Genomic DNA, 12826 nt, shown 5'->3' with positions numbered 1-12826 from the left:
TGAAATATTCAAGCACACAATGAAATTATTATAAAATAACAATTTCAGTGAGTTGCCCCTGATTACCCATAATTTCACCTTCATTGTTCCTAACTAAGCGCTGAGAACGACAAACTCTGCCTGCAAAAGATGGTATCAAGGAAAATACTGCATACCCCAAACACAAGTTCAGTAGTCCCTTCAATAGGATCCTTGAAAAGCGACTTCGGATCTCTCTTTTTACCCATATTGCCTGGTTACTGATGGCCAATTGTGAAAGATGGGTTATAACTTTAAAGTTTCGTTGTCACTGGTAAGAAAAGGTAGAAAGACTTTCAGAAGAAATCTAGATTTTCACTTTTATTAAGTGCTCCCCTCAAACAAATATTCACAGGAAGATGAATTCCAAACTATTTCCATGCCTTGAAAAACTTATATTAAACATTTTTCACTCTGCCAGAGGAGCAGTGCAAATAATATATATCTTGCAGAATATCTGAAAGGCCAGACATCCACCTTTACTGAAGTATACATTTGGCTCCCATAGAGAATAATGCACTTTCTCACATTCTAAAACTGTTCACATATCCTGATAATGTATTGGTGCAACAAATACTTCTTGTGGAATAAAATATAATCTTAATATTTCCTAAAAAGAAGACAGTAAAATTTCTATTTCAGACTAAGGAATGTCCTTACTGAAGCGATATTTGAGATGAGAAAACTTCCCTCCCATCTCAGAGCTATCAGTCTGTTTTTCTGACAGTGCTCAAAGTGACCAAGTCATGAAGTCCATTCTAACAGGGAACTATGAAATTACACTAAAAAACATCACTGAAGTTTTTTCATAAACCAATGAAAAAAATATTTAAGAACATTTTATAGAACTAAGTGCACAGAACCTAGACGTAAGCACATGAATTACAGTCTATTAACATATAACATAGTTGATTTTTTTGACACTACTTCAGTGTCACTGTAACAACAAACATAAGGCAGAAAAATCTCACATAATAATGAACATGCTGAGAAGAAAGGGAAAGCTGGACTAAAACTTCATAAATTGTTTATATGGATATATTTAAATCCTCAAACCTCTTCCCACACATACAGAACGGTCAAGCTCACATGCCTGTGTGATCTCTTGGGTAGTTATTGTAGTTACAGTATACAAATCCCAATGGAACAGTATCACTGTTCTCTGAATTATTCTCATCATTCAGAAGATGTAAGCAGGGTTTTATTTGGTATGACATTTATGTGAGAAAGCATAGAATGACTAAGTTTTATAGAGAACTGCAAGGAATACGTAATGTTTGGCTTACACATCAATCTAAATCCAGCATTAATTGTTTATACCTTCAGATTCAAAACAAATCTAAGAACAAGCTTTCAAGCATCTCAAATAAACTCAATTTCTTCTTCATCTCAAGAGAAGAAATAGCTTTGAGTTCTTCACTAGTTTATACACTGCAGATAATTTTATCTGGCCTACACAAGTTTAACGCACTCTCATACTTCCAGAAGCATTGTTAATCTCTTACTCTCAGTATGCAACTCACCAGAACTAGGGCAGAATGGGATCAAACACTCTGTGGGCTGCAAAACATTTAATTATTTTGAATAATATAGTATTCATTAGATTAAAAAGAACCCTGAAATTTAATTCTTTCTTACAAGTGAAGGAAAACAGACTGTTTTGTTCTGCATTATCTGAGATGTACTTAAAAGCTTTCAAAAGAAACATTCCTAAAAACATTGAGGTTCAAAAAAAGAAAAGAAAATGGATACTCACGTTGTGGTGAATGACAAGAAACAAGACTCACTCTGCCCACAAAGAGAGGCTTCTGGCTAGAGGCAACAGGCTGCAAGAGAAGGAAAAATGAACATTAATTTGTTACACTGGACACTGTTAACAAGTGGAAACGTTTTCAAACTTCTTCATAAGTAGGTAGTTATTCAACAAAGGACAGAGCTGTTGTCAGCATTCCAAACATTCTAGACCACATGCTATATATATATATATATATATATATATATATATATATATATAAAATGATTTTTTTTCCATAATTCAAGATAAGCAGGGCTAAATAGGATAGTTTTTTTCTATTTAACTCTGAGCTGTGACTGACCTTCTGATTAAATTTGCTGCAGTAAGTTTTCCATTAATATTAAATGATACCCAAAATACTACCTCTGAACACCAGAGTTAGTTTTCCCATGAACTCTTAATGATTTCTGTTCTCCAGTTATTTACTTAGCCTTCTAACACAAAGATACCCCAAACCAATATCATAACCAGCCTACCAATTTCAATACTGGCTGAATTTTAATTACATGAAGCATCACTGTACTCAGAAAATACAGACAAAAAACCTTTCTTTCTGTTTCTCATTGTTAGTCCTGCCTCATCGATCTGTTGACTATTAACAGCATTTCCCAGTCACAAAATACATTATTTTCTTTTAATCAGAGTTAAAAATGTAGATTTTTGAGAAGTCACAAAGCGCAGTTTCCAGATCTCCATGTGACATTTCTGATGCTTATTAAGAATAAAACTATTACAAAGAAAAAAAATTAACTTTCAGGTTAATAAGCAAGGGTCTTTCTCCTCCACACAGCAACCTGATTTCGGAATTTATCACTGATATTTCTAAACCTCTGTCAAATATTGAAAAATGGGCAACCAAAGAAATGCAGAAATGAGTCTAACTGAAAGGCTCAATTTTGGGAGAAACAGTGAAGGAGTCCATAAGTTTTATTCTTTCTTTCATAGCTGGAAAGAAAGTGTAATTCAATTAGATAATATCAAAGAGAAAATTATTATTCAATATTCTCAAGACCCTTCTACATATTTTCTGTTAACAAATAAACATACACATGATAGCATAAAGGGACACCATGATGCTGCGTCAGAAGGAAGTCTTCATACTGCAGTCAGTATTCCATGAGCCTTTTTATCCCACAGAATTCAGTAGGTTCATGCAAGTGTATAGAGAGAAAAGGTGTCAACAAAATGCTTATGCATACACATGGAGAAATAAGAACAGGTGAAGAAGTGCTTACAAGAGTGCTGGGAACCCTTCCCATGGGCAGTCCCCAGCAGAAGGGCGATGGTAGAGGAATGCCCCCATTTTGTACACACATGCTTATCACTATCACATGCTTATCACACACCCACTCTGCACACAAACCAGTAAGGCAGTTTCTGTACTACATGAGAAACTTTAAGCACATTAACGTGTATTTTGATAATACATGCAAGTTGGAAGTTTTCCAGAAGTCACTAGTTTAACTTTCACAAACAAGGTGGCGCACAAAGCATATGCAGAAGTGCAAGCAAATAAATGACGTTGAATTGCCTTAAGAATATCCACTGGATAATTTTATTTTAGAGGAATAAAAGGTTAAGCTTCCGATACCCATGAGATATCTAGCCTTGTCACTGACAAGAAACATGAATCAAAGAACAGCCTAGCTTAACAAAAAATTTGGGTCACAAGCAGGGGGTAAAAATATATCAAAAAAGATAACTCATTCAACATCCAACCAACAGCACCTCACACCCTGATGCATTCAAAACAAGTAATAAATGCAAGTATGGGATGCTGCAGACTTATTTAAAAAAAAAAAAAAAACCCTTGGCTCAGTACTGATACATTAAAGTGATATTTTTGAAATTATTTATGCTTTCTTTTAAAGGAATAAGCTACACCTTGGTAGTAGTATATGAAGAACTGTCTGTTCTGTATTTCCTGTACCTGGTAATAATCCCAGGATACAACCTTTTAGAAAATCCTTGCAAGCCAAGTACCTCCATCAAAATTATCATTGTGTTTAGGTTTTGGATAAGCAAATATTTTCATAATAACCTTAAACCAATTGATTTTCTCCATTTAAGAATGAGGGGGAAAAAAAGTGTTTTTATAGTAGACCTCAGGCACTGAATCATGATTAGAGAATCAAGCAAGCGTCAAAACGCTCACAGTACCACAAGCTATTTTCTTCTCTGCTTCCGATTCCTGGACAGTTATTGCTTTTGACAAAGAATTATAGAGAAATATTCCTCCAGGTATTTGAAATGTAATGAGACATGCATTATTAACAGAATTTTTTTACCTTGCTAACAGTGTTGTGTGAGAAAGTACCTTTCAGGGGGCTTGAGGGAAAAGAGTGAGGCAGACTGCTGGACACCACATATGTTCTGCCAGAGGTCTGAAAGATCATCCAGCTCTATTTCTTTTTTTTTAGATTCATTATTTATTTCAACTTTAATTTTTTGTGGCTGCCAAACATTTTCTCATTTTACAAAATAATCTACAGAAATAGTTGGCCAAAAAGCTTGCTTTGATAATGACAAGTAAGCTCGTTCCTTCACAGGTGAATGCATACACTTATGCACACTCCTCTGCTTTTTTCTGTTTTGTAGCATATTGCAGGTCATAATTTAATTGAAAGACTGAAAGTCATATCAAATTATTTTTAATTTATTTTCATATCTAACCTGCCTAAGGCTAGTATGAAATTAAAAATAGATATAGATGTTTCAAGTATTTAGTAAGACATTTTTTGCCCTTACTATTGTTATCAAGGTTCAGTTATGAGAACACTTGAGGAGTGACTTACCACTCCACCTGACGGATACAGGACTCTTCCATATGCCTGTTTCCCAAAACAGCACTAAGTTGATTCACTTTGACTACGCAACAATGATTTTAACAGAGGAGGCACAAGTCAGAACCAAGTAATCTGACCAAAAAAAAAAAAAAATCAGGTTCTTTTACAAGAAGGAATTGTAGCCTGATACGTAACATCTCATGATTTGACAGCAAGTTTTATTCACTCCAAGAGTTGGCATTGGATCATTTATGCAACTAATATTGAAAAATGAAACCAACAGTACTTGGGGTGAGTGTATTAGAGCCTCATTCTAAATAGTTTAATGGAGCAGTTCTCTGCAAGTTAGTTAATAACACTGTCAAGAAACTGTACTCTAAATCCAAAGTATTGTTTTCCAGCTATTGGTGGTAAACAGGTTTGGAAAACAGTTTTAATTATCTCGAAATTGAGATTTCCGGGTACAAAAAAGCTGTTAAAATCAATTGCCTTATGTTTCTTACAGCTTTTAGAACATAGTCTTGTTCTTTAGTAGGGCAAGTTTTCACGTTCATAACATAGCAGACACATTTGACCCTGTTCCTATTAGAAACAGGAGTTGAATATAACTGATTTAATTTCAAATCAGTATAGCTTTCCACAGGAGACAATGTCAGAATGGGTTTTCCCTTGCTATTGCTTCTGCAATAGTAGAGGCAATTTGAGTCACTCAAATCCAGAGCTCTATATCCTGATATACCTTGATACCTTCATATCAGAACAGTTGATTAAAAAAAAAAAAAAGTGTGTATATTTTTATATATATAAGTAGATAGATATATATAGCTATTATATAAGTAGATAGATATAGATATATATAGCTGTATATGGTACTTCAAGATTTCAAGATTATCAAAGCCACTTGCAGATGCACAAGGCTGTCAGACATCTCACCATAATGATCATGATTATGGTCCTTTTTCCATCACTTTGTGATAGAAAAATTGAACATCACAAATAAGAAATCTTCAATTTATAGTACATTATTTACAGCTATACAGATTTACACAGTAATATCATAAAACTGAAACATCTATTTTACCCTTGAAATGTGTTTTGATTCCTGTTTCAGAAGGAAGTTAAACAGTTGTTTCATCCAATGCTTGTTGATATTAAAGCTCAGAAACATTTAATGTGTACGGTAATGTTTATGATTGAGCACCACTCTACTAAATAAAGGAAGGAGGAGGACAAAATAAAGCAATACTAAAAAATAAAAAGAGTACCATCATACATGTGTTACAAGGAAGTGGAGGGCAGTAAGCCTTGGAAATCACTACAGATAAGTGGTCTAAAAATACAGTCCAATCTTTTATAGATCAAGAAAATATTTTTATTAGACCTACAGGACTGGAAGAAGCATGATTTCTGGCATGCAAGTAGTTGTTAAGATCTGAAACAAAAGAATAAAATTAAAAAGTGAAATGTAATTAAGACATTGAGATCAATTACTCTGAATTCCATTAAATATGTATTAAACTATCCAGGAGAAGATGAAGGTGTGCCTGGGGAATCAAAGAGACTCATCTGGGAGGAGAGGTAAGAGGTCATTGCCTTCCAGGGGATAGAGCTAGATATAATTTATACCTTGTGGACAAATGTGACCTTAATAGTAGATGGGAGTGGGCAAGGGATAGGGACTTGCAGGTAACGGACCAGTAAAACAGGATTTCCAGTGAATCCATGGTTTTTGATATCTACCAAGTTATGAATCCAAATTGCCAGACTTTGAGAAGTATTTTGTAAGTCATTCCCTAATTAAGTCAGAGCAGTTTCTTCCAACCTGAATTTTGCTTTGAAGTTTACTGCTTCTGTTTCAGACCTGAAGAACTACTTACGTGCCCAAAAGCTTATCTGCTCTTTTTTTTTTTTTTCAAGGTATACTTAGTTTAATTAAAGACATTACCCCACCTGTAAATCTGCTCCTAATTAGCAGCTTCATGGATTTGCTGATGGCAATTGCAAGAGTGGATCATTCCACTGCTATCAAACCAACAGGGAATTAAACTAAACCTGCTGACACGTCACATCTTCATGTAAAAGATGCAGTAACACCTTTCCCTTTCTAACGAGACTAAGACAAAAAATTCTGCCCTACGAGAACATAATGTTCCCGGGAGATTCAAAGAGATCAGCCCTCTTATGTTGTAGTGGCTGCAGAACAAAGATCACTGTAGTTGAAAAATCGCCAAGTTTCTCTGACTTGCAGGTGCCACAAAGAAGAGATGAGACAGAACTAACATCTGGAAAGAAATAAATGGAAGCTGGTCTCACTGAAGAATAATCTGCTGTTAGCAGAATGGAACAGGACATAAAACAGTAACAGTGGAATAGACAAAGTGAGAGTAAGCATTGAGTTGACTGGTATACTGTCGAAATGAGCAGATCTCCATAGTCAGTATGTATTCCCTACAGAACGTACACGAGTCTTGTCTCACTCTTGGGATTTGAAGATTTCAATTGAAGTTTGTATCTCCACTTTAAAGCCAAAGCCGGAAGATTCAAAGGGCAAACCATGCAGATGGGACATCACAAGTGATGCAAAAAACAAGTGAATTGTTTGTTGCAGCACTGCATACTTGAAGACTATGCAGTACGTAAAACAAGAAGGGAGGCTATGGAGCTCACCTAAGAGACTGCCATGAAATAGAACTTTTTCCACCCACTCTCCAAAGAGAAATAAATCCATTATTAGGGAACAGCTCTTCCAAAACTTTAAATGAGATTTCCTCCAGATGCTCTCAAACTTTCTGTTCTCACATACCACTAGTTTTCACTACATTAGTAGGGAGTGAGAAAGGGATCATACAGATGTTCAGTTGTTAAACTTCAAAATAAGAGAGATATTAAGCTTCATGAATACTTTCATGCAGTTGTACAGAAGATAACACATAACAAAGACTTGACCTACTACTTTATTGTGGGGAGGAAAAAAAAGTTAAGCATTCAAACAGTAAAAAGAGAAGGATATGTTCAAGAGCACAGAGCGCAACCATGCAGCTAAAACAGTCTGAACTAAACCCCTTCTGAAATATCACAACAGGTGTGCACAGCAACAGACATCACTGATAAGACCAATAAATAAAGCAGCTCATGTTTCAGTAAGCATCTCTTACAAGATGGTGTGTTAAATCTGAGTCCTTGCACAGTACAACAGAGAGACCATGCTCTCCCCACACAACTGCCATGTAATCTGAGTTCAACAAGTCAAATCATTGTAGCAATTTGGAAGTTTACTACAAACTCAATCTCACAAGTCACAGGCTCAGAAGACTCACTAAAAACAGCCCATATTCCTTTTTGGAATAAAAGGAATTGTACAAAGCATCCTCTTGGCTACAGAGCATATGGAAGGATAGCTCCTGAACTACCAGCCATGCTTCTCCTCTTATATGCCATCTATTTGGGTTTTTTTGTTTTTGGGGTTTTTTTTGCTTTGTTTTTTGTTTTTAACTAATACAATAAATAGTGAATCTGTGCATTAGTTCTTATTTTCAGTTTTAAGTCCTTAACTTAATTATCCTTAATTACGGATCTAATTGTAAAAAGTATTGCTTGTGCTGCCATTTCTTCTGATAGTGTTTCTTAAATTTAAAAAAAAAAAAATTAAACTCTTCATTAACATTCAATTTGTGTATTACTGGGTCAACAATGGCTCATCCTCAAGCACAAACTCTGAAATGCTCTATAATATCTCTAACATCCAAATTCAGACAGTACAATCTGGAAGCATCATTCCTTTAAGTAAGCATTTGAGAGCATGGGAAAGCTGTCCATTCCTTTTCTCTTAATAATAAACACATCATGTTAAGCTTTTGAAATGGCTGAAGAAACATGCTGTAGAATTCAGTGATTCCAGAGTAAGAGCTGGTAACACTGACTTAGAATAGAATATTAGAGTAGTCTGAAAATAAAGAGAAGGAAAAAATAATAACCTATGATTACAGCCCTCACTTGTCACACACGCATTATATAAAACACTAAACACCTTTAATTATTAGGTTAAACAAAAAGAAGCATAGTAACCTCATCTGTTCAGGCTTTCTATTAAAAATAACAATGAAACAAAACAAATGAAACAGAACACAGAAGATGATTGGATAAGAGCAATACAAGTGATAAAAATTATTCATTTCAATTGAAAATATGGAGCTTCTCTGCCATTTTCTTTCCTCCCATAAGAACAATTATTTAATATTTTATATTACAGATGAACAGTTTTAGAAGGAGGCAAATTCAACTCAACTAAAGGACACCTGATATAAAATTCCCAAGATAGAAATATGCAAACAATATCGTGGAAACCACCTACATAGCAGAAACTTCAATCTCTGGTCTCTACAGGCATTACCAGGAGCAAGAAATAGGATTCTGACTCTACCTCTAGGTAAGCATTGACAAAAAGCATAGATCAGTTCCACTACCGCTTGGGTATTTAGTGAGATGAGAAGAAACAAAGCTCCCAGAACACGTAGGCTGAAACAAATGAAAGCCAGACGATCCTGTTATTTGCTCTCTTCTGGAGGAAGAGCTGAGGCCAACTGGGCACGTTCAGGCTCGCTTAAGTGCAAATGGATCTGTTCTGCTCACGAAGCAGAAAAATGGTTCTGACAGGTTCTTGGCAATACACAGGTAAAGAACACACAGGTAGATCAGTAGCCACATACAGAAAGAAGAGTAGAACTCACCCAACTGGTGAAGAGAATCCATGGCTATGCAGCACTCCTGCTCAAGAAGCAGCCTAGCTCCAAGTGATGTTCTCCTTCCGTGGCCAGCCCTTGTATGAGCCCAGAGTGATTGCACCTGGGTCCACCCCTTCTAGTCACTTGGGGAGCACAGGTGCAAACGATTTGCTTGCACTCCCTGGCCAGCCACACCCCTTCACCAGGTGCTCAATCACCACAAGCCCTGAGCTAACATTCCTCTGCAGCTGAGAACAGAACATCCATATGATTAGCAATGTAATGGAGGAACATAACACTGCTGAAACGCTCCATCCATCGCCTCGCTGTGCTCACACCGACTGTTTGGTCTTCCTCGACATTCAGCAAATGCTGATGAATGTCAGTGAGTGCCATTTTTTCTGCATAGAGGAGTTCAATCACTCTTCTGCTCCACACACCCTTCCAAGTCAAAGGTTGCTCTGTCAGACTGCCCCTCTGCTGCCATCTGTCACATGACAACAAAACCTAATGGGATAGTGGTGGGAAGTTCAACCTCCACTGCCATCCCACCAACACCTGCCTCTGACATCATGGGCCAACATCATGAAATAGAAGGCACTACTTTCAGAGCAGTCCTTGTATTCTTTTAACTTTCCAGTGTAAATGGAAGAAGTGTTGCTACATCTAGCACAAGGTATCAGCTTGTGCTTGACTGACAATACAGAAGCTAAAAGGTAATGTTCAGGAAAAACTACATAGATTACTTTAGCATACATATCTGTCTATATTTTAATTTCAGAGGGTTTTATTGTAGTGTTTCTCATAAAAGATTCAAATTTGAAATTCAGAGTGTCTGGAAACAGTTTAAGCAGGCACATACACTGTATGTAATCACTGAGGACCCTGTACAACAGGGGAAGCTCGAGATGCAAAACAAGAGCAGCCTTACTAAAGCCATCTGGAGAGAGAGAGGGGAAAAAACCACCAACAACAACAACAACAACAACACAAAAACAAACATACAAGCAAACAAATCACAAAGACGTTTCAGCCTGTATTTAGGTGTTTACTAGCTGGGGGACTATTTCCCTGTTAGAAACAAAAACAACTCTAATGTGAAGTCTAGTATTCATTCAACATCAGTGTACTAAATGAATACAGTATTTGGACTGTCTTTACTGAAGCAAAGAGAATGCTCAGCATAGGACATGATGCTGTCCATGATTGTGGAAAAGTTTCAGAGGAGTCCAGGCTAATATTAATGAATGTGAGGTCATGAATATTATTGAACATGAATAATATTGAACAGTGAAAGAGGAAAGCATCACATCTATTTAACTGTTGGTCGATGCCTTAGACCAGCACAGAACTTCAAACAGGATTTAGTCAATTACTAACATCAGCTTCATCGCTTTAATAAAGAACAAGACACATTAAGTTTGAAAGCTTGCTTCCAAACTGGTCACTTCAAAGTGAGTTGTTACTGCTGACTGCCCATAGCAAATAGAGAGAGTATTTAACATTACATCATTTTGTAGGGATGTATAACCATCAGAACATCCACAAAGGGATTAAATGTCTGGATTGTGGCCTTAATCCTTGTACTTTGAATTCAGGTGCAAATGTGGATTTATACAAAGATATTTTCTTTAAATCCCTAGTAGCAAATATCAGGGAACTTAGCATAAGAAGAAGTCTGCAAACTTTCATTTACTGATTCTCCTGATGAAATACATGTTAATGTTGCCAGATTTACAGACAGTAGGGCTAAATATTTCAAATGACTTAAGAGTGCAAATTTAATCAACACAGGTGATGGCTATAATTGGGGAAATGAACCTTATTTCAAATGTTAATAGCTGTAGGAGACTAAACTCATTTTCATAGAAAACTGGACTTTGCATGTTGTGAACTGATATACATAGAACTGAGTTAGGCCTGCTTCTGTTGGGTCAAAACACAGTGGAAGTGACACACGACAAAAGAGCACCTGTTGGTCTACTATACTAGGCTCTAGTTGAGGCACCACGGTGTCTGGCTGCTGCAGTAGTGCTTGGAATCAGATGAAGGGACAGGATGGACCTTTGTGCTGCTTTGTGACCAATGCCACTGGAAAGGCTGGTCTGTGTATGCTACTAAAGAATTGATCACTGCAATTTTTGCTGCTCTTTTATATGGACTCATTTAGCTTTGAGAATGGCCGCAGGATGAGTTTTCAAAGAACTGGATATCTTTCTGTGTCTTTCTTCATTGTGGGAGCTACCAATGTAATATTTTACCATTTTTACACCCTCTATTAATGTAGACTTTTCTTGCAGTACTTTTTTTACAGTCTCTCTAAAGTGATCACACCACAGCCAACTTTATGAAGGACAAAGTGAAGAGCCTGCATATTTGAAAGCAAGTGCAAGGCTTACAGCTACAGAATCCAACCTCAGTATCTAGGGATCACCCTTCCTTCACTGATGGCTGATTGCAGCACTGCCAAGAAGGGATTACGTTAACACACATGCTTTATAAGATATGCCCAGCTTTACGAGGGTTGGCTCTTTACTTGCTGGGGGGCAAACTGCTGGTGAAGGAGAGCTTTCTCTTATTTACCCTGCAGGGACTTTGTTGTTTTTAAAAAGTAAGGAACTGTTCAGGATATTTCAGACAAGCTGACATTTGGAGATTTCTCTCTTAAGCTTCCCCATTATTTACCAAGGGACTTGTTAAAAATAAAGAGAAGAGATATTAGATTTTTGTTTTAGGTATTTAGCTTGTCTTATCAAAGGAACCCCTCACTTCAGGATGCCTTTGTTGTTACCTTTGCTTCTTCCTGTTCCTGACATTACTGCGTGTTCTCTACCAAGGGACATCAGTATCTGAAGTGATAACTGCAAGAAACCTGGCACACAGACAAAATCAATATCATTTTTAAGGACTAAATTGAGAGGTGGCTACCAAGGGAACTCTCTGTTTAGAGGTGGGAGGAAATATCTCCTTCCTCCCTTCTTCTGGAGAAAAAAAAAGAAAAAAAAAAAGTAAATTAAAAAATAATTAAAAACATAGTGGTTTTCTTTCAAGTACAGGCTAAGCTAAAGAGCTTATTTTTCAAATCACTGAAAAAGGAAGCAATCTGACTAAACAAACATCAGCCATCCAAAGCTCAATAAAGCCAGCCCAGCCTGTGCCCTGCTTTAGGCGTATCATAACATTATCTTTTCCAGTCAAGATAGTATGGACAAGCTAAGATTTGACATCTTAAAATCATTCTTTACTCATATTGTCCTTTAGCTCCCATTTCTTTTATTGTTGATGCATTCATATATTCCTTTATAGAAACCTAGCTTCATTTTAATACTCATTCAATATGAAATTAGTTACATAAGTTACTTCCTAACTTTTCTTGTGAAGGATAGTTAATCTTTATGTTTGCCTTGATGTAGCGGTACAGATTATTAACCTTGATCAAGAGATCCATTGCAAAAGACTTCGTTACACCACCAACGAACTCCAAATAAAGATCTCTACACTGTGCA

At 36.5% G+C, this 12826-nt stretch overlaps 1 long non-coding RNA gene across 1 annotated transcript; it reads right to left on the bottom strand.

Annotated features, from left to right (window-relative positions):
• Nucleotides 1-203: 203 nt before the first annotated feature.
• LOC122182768 lies at nt 204-9406 on the bottom strand. Its single transcript, XR_006179989.1, has 3 exons — nt 9327-9406; nt 1775-1844; nt 204-289 (listed from the first exon to the last, which is right to left on the bottom strand). It is a non-coding gene; the product is annotated as an uncharacterized LOC122182768 (long non-coding RNA).
• Between the last annotated feature and the right edge of the window lie 3420 nt (nt 9407-12826).

The sequence above is a fragment of the Lagopus leucura genome, unplaced genomic scaffold (genome assembly GCF_019238085.1).
Source record: "Lagopus leucura isolate 7727_CA_CO unplaced genomic scaffold, USGS_WTPT01 Super-Scaffold_100016, whole genome shotgun sequence".
Classification (NCBI taxonomy): Eukaryota; Metazoa; Chordata; class Aves; order Galliformes; family Phasianidae; genus Lagopus; species Lagopus leucura.
This window is presented reverse-complemented; position numbering and strand designations above follow the sequence as displayed.